Raw genomic sequence first — 4,806 nt, forward strand, 5'->3', positions numbered from 1 at the left:
CTGTGGTTGAATGAAACACATTCAGTCTACAAAAATCCATGAGTGCATACTAATTCTTGATGAAATTAAAAAAAAAATACTTTCCCTAATTTGTCTCCAAAAGAGCCAAGAGTTTTATTAAATCTTCCCCCTGAAAAGTTGTTGTTAGGCAGTAAAAATGAGCACCCACCTTTTCAAAATAATGCATATGAAGGCAAAATAGCCCAAACTAATAGAAAAATGTCTTATTTACAAGATGAAGCCAGTCAATAAATAGAGGATATAGTGAAGAAATTATTTTTAACCATCCTTATTGAACAGACACAGGCAGGGTCATTCAAGAAATGTCAAGGTAGAGATACTCTCAAGGTTCCAGATTTGTATCCCAAAATTTCTTGATGGCAGCAAGGGTAAAGTGAGATGCTGTATAAAGGAATAATCTTGCCTACTCCTATACTCAGAGAGCTGCTGAAACAACAAGGAGGAAGCCAGGCAGCAAGGCAATCTGGGGTACTATAACATGGCCTTCCTCCCTGAATTGCTTAGCCAGAACATCATCAGAACTCTGGGATTTCACTTCCACTCTCAAGGAACACAGTTAACCACTGAGGACTATAAGTCACATGAGAAGGCAGCATTCTAAAAGACTGCTGACCTGACCTCTTCCACAAGTCAATATAATAAAAAGAGAAGGCACAAGGAGTTAGTGTTACTTAAAACCAATAAATATATATATGTAAAGTCAATTTTTATATTATAAATACATTTTTTATATTATTCTTCATTTTGTACAATTTTTCATCTCAGTTGTAATCTCCACCACTTGACCCATGTGCTTTTCCTGCCCCCATTCCAATCCTATTTCCCTCTCCTCCCCCATAGAATGTCTCTGGTTTACAGTTATTAATTGATGTTCTTTTTTACTTTATTACAATTACTAGAGAGAGAGAGAGCATACTTTTTTTCCTAATCCCTTACACTCCTGCTATGAGTGAAATCATCCAGTATGTTTACAACAGGAAAGATGTAGAATCAACCCAAATGCCCAAAATTAGATGGCTGGATCAAGAAGATATGGAACATATACATAATGGAATATTTCTCAGCAATCAAAAAGGCTAAAAATAGATCTACTGTATGACAGTTCTACTCTTATATATCTACCCAAAAACACCAATTAAAAAAGAAATCTTCACTCCTATGTTTATAGAAGTAATTGTATACTACTTACAATAGCCAAGATATGGAAAAAACCTTATGTCTCAGAAAAGATGAGTGGGTCAAGATGTGTTTGTGTGTGTGTGTGTGTGTGTGTGTGTACAAACATACATACAATGGAATACTACTGATCAATCAAAAAAGATAAACTCATACCTTTTGCAGCAACATGGGTGGAGCTGGAAGTGATTATTCTAATTGAAGTGAGCCAGAAGGAGAAAGTTAAATAGCAGATGTGGTATTATACATGGCATACAAAGAAACAAAACAAAGGATCAAAGACAAACTGACCCCTGAAAGCTGACCATAGATCTGAGACATCAAGGAAAGATTAAGGAAGGGCAGGAAAGGAAGAGGGGAGGAAACAGGGTGAGAGGAGGCACAATGGACCATGGTGGAGGACTATCCATGTCTTAGTGAAACTATGGCACTCACACCTGAAAGGAGATATCCTATATTATGAAAAAAACATTGTCATTGAAAATAAATAATTAAGATAAAGTTTAGGCTAATAAATATATGAATGCCACAAAATATGTAATTTTCTTTAGTTTCCTCAGATAAAAATAGTTATAGCAATATATAAAAATGTTAACAGGGCCCTCCCTGGTGGTACAATGGGTTAGGACTCAGCACTGTGAGCTGGCTGCAGCCGCTTCAATGCGAGTTCGATGTCTGGCCCCAGAGGTGACCACATGATGTGGCAGACCTCTCCTGACCCACCACTGCTCCCCTCAACAGTGTACTTTGTCGATCTGCCTGTTCTGCTCCCCGCTCTCCGGTGAATCCTCTCACTGCCCTTGGGGTGGCCTGCACCCCAGTTCTGTATGCATAAATAAATGAAAAAATCTTTTTAAAAATGTTAGCAAAGAAGTCTGGCTTACAGTTATATGAATATTTGTTTTAATGTTCATTCTAATTTGCTGAGCACTTGAAAATATTCATAATGAAAAATGAAAAAAGAGGGGAAACGATACTTGGTTAAACAATAGCTCCTTAAGCAAAAGACAAGATGACTGTGTGTCCTGGACATGATGAGAGCTGGTGTGTGTGTATGGGTCTTGTGGATATGTGTTGTGCTCTGTATGCAGTATGTGGGTGATGTGTTTATATATGTTTTGTATGCTGTGCTATTTGTATGGTATGTGTTGTGAATATGTGTGTATGCTGTGTTATATATGCATTGTGAGTGTTTTATATAAATGTGTGTTGTTATCCATTTTTTGTGAAAGTTACATTCGAGCTTGAGCAGAATGCATGTTCTGCTGTTAGTTAGAGAATTCTATAAATTTCACAGGATCAAGTTGATTGAATGTAGCCCGCAGGCCATCTGTGTCTGAAACAATTTACTGTCTGCCTGATCTGTCAATTACTGGCAGAGAGATGTTGCCAGCTACAAATGTGGATTTGTACATTTTTCCATTCAGTTCTATTAGTTTGTGCCTGTTTATTTTAATGTGTTTTTAATGTATTATTAAGCACATGCACACTTAGTTTTGCCACAACTTCTTACAGAAACACCCCTTTTTTCATTGTGTTTTGCTCCATCCCCAGTAATATTTCTTGTTCTGAAGTGTATATTGTCTGAAATTAATATAAGTCCACCACTTCTTCTTAATTAGTCTTCTGATTAGTAGTACAGTATTTCTTTCAACTTTTTTTTAGTTAACCTTCCTGAGGTGCATTTCTTGTAGACAACAATTAACTGGTGGTGTTTTGCCCGCTATGCAAATATTTTTTAGCTGGTATATTTAGACCACTCATATTTAAAGTGACTCTTAATATAGTTGAATTGATAGCTACTGACTTTAAACCCTTTTCTTTTATTATTTGTCTAGTTTTCCATTTCTTTTGGTGTTTTCTGTAGTTTTAATTGAGCATTTTATATGATTGGAATTTTGTACTTCCTTAATATATCACTTATGTCTTTAAAAGGTTTTTGCTTGTTTCCCTAGATATTACACTGTAACCGCTTCCATTAATCTTAATCCTCCTTCAGAATAATACTCTGCTACTCCTTATTTAGTGAGGCTTTGTCTACTTTCAGAATAATACAAATGCTGATAGTTGGCTAATGTAAGTGCCTGGCTTAAGTTTTGAACTAAAGCACCCACTTCAGAAAGGACTAGCTCAAGTAAACAGCTAGCTAGGCAGGACTGGATGCAGAGACAGCTGTCTCCCCCCACTAAATCCATTGGCTTCCAGATACCAGGTGATCTACATAATAAATCAATTGGGATTACCTTATGTTTCTTCCATTTCTCTCTCTTCCTTTTTTTTTTTTTAGGGGAGGGGGTAAGGGAGGAATTTCTTCTCACACTTTAAAATCCTAGTCAATGGTTTTCCTTATTAAGTGTAAGCTGGAGGAAACCTAAACTCTCCACACATCCCCAGTGAGGTGTCTCTCTAATGGAGAGTTCGCTACATCACTGTGGCCCAGGTGTTCTATATAATTATCAGGTGTTAAAGTAATAAAGCTCTCTTTTCTCACAGTTTCCTAATAATTATTTCTAAAGGGCACCTCAAAACCATAGTAAGAACCCCAGGGGTCACTCTGATCATAATATTGACTTCAAAGGGGAAATACGTTATGGGAAACTCATGGGGATCCAAGTGAGTGCTCCCAGGTATGTCTACCCAGTGGCATTGCTGAGTTAATGGGCTGAGACCAATGTGATATTCTCACATTCTTCCATGTTCCCTTTTACCATTGCTAGCTCTTATCTCATGTCTTCACCCAATACATTATTATTACATTTGATTTAAAAATTCATCTTCGGGCCCTCCCTGGTGGCGCAGCAGGTTAAAGCACAGCACTGAGAATCTAAAGCTGCTTCCGCATGAGTTCGATTCCCGCCTGCCCCGGAGGTGACCACATGGCGTGGCAGACCTCTCCTGACCCGCCCGCTGCTCCCCTCAGCAGTGTACTTCGTCGATCTGCCTGTTCTGTTCCCCACTGTCTTTGGTGAAGCCTCTCACCGCCCCTGAACTTCTGGCCTGCACCCCAGTTCTGTATGCACAAATAAATAAATCTTTAAAAAAAAATTCATCTTCACAGCAACAATTAGGCTAGTATTTGACCAGTGAACTGTACATCATAGCCTAGATAGGTTGGCTTAAAATTAACCATACTGTCCAGCCCTTATCAACTTGGAATCTTTACAGATTTTCATAATCATCAAATAAAGAAAGTAACAATGTTATATTTCAGTTTACCATGATACAACTATCCTGTGAACAAGACACTACCACCTCTGTAATGATTAACTTTGTATTATTTGACTGGATCAGATGTGGAGATATTTGTTTAAACATCTGCTGTGTCTGTGAGAGTGTTTCTAGATGAGATTAACATTTGAATCTATTGACTGAGTAAAGCAGATTGCCCTCCCTAATAGATAGTTCTCCTCAATTCTGCTGAAATCCTGAATAGAATAAAAAGGTAAGAAAGAATTATTTTTATCTGCCTGATTGCCTGGGACTTCTCCCTTAGGAGTCAGACTCAAACTGGAACTTACACCATCAGTTCTCCAGGGTCTCCACCTTGCTAACTGCAGTTACAGACTTGTCAGCCACCATAAATATGTGAGCCAATTCCTTATAGTCGAT

The sequence above is a fragment of the Condylura cristata genome, unplaced genomic scaffold (assembly GCF_000260355.1).
Source record: "Condylura cristata isolate star-nosed mole 26May11 unplaced genomic scaffold, ConCri1.0 scaffold00004, whole genome shotgun sequence".
Taxonomy (NCBI): Eukaryota; Metazoa; Chordata; class Mammalia; order Eulipotyphla; family Talpidae; genus Condylura; species Condylura cristata.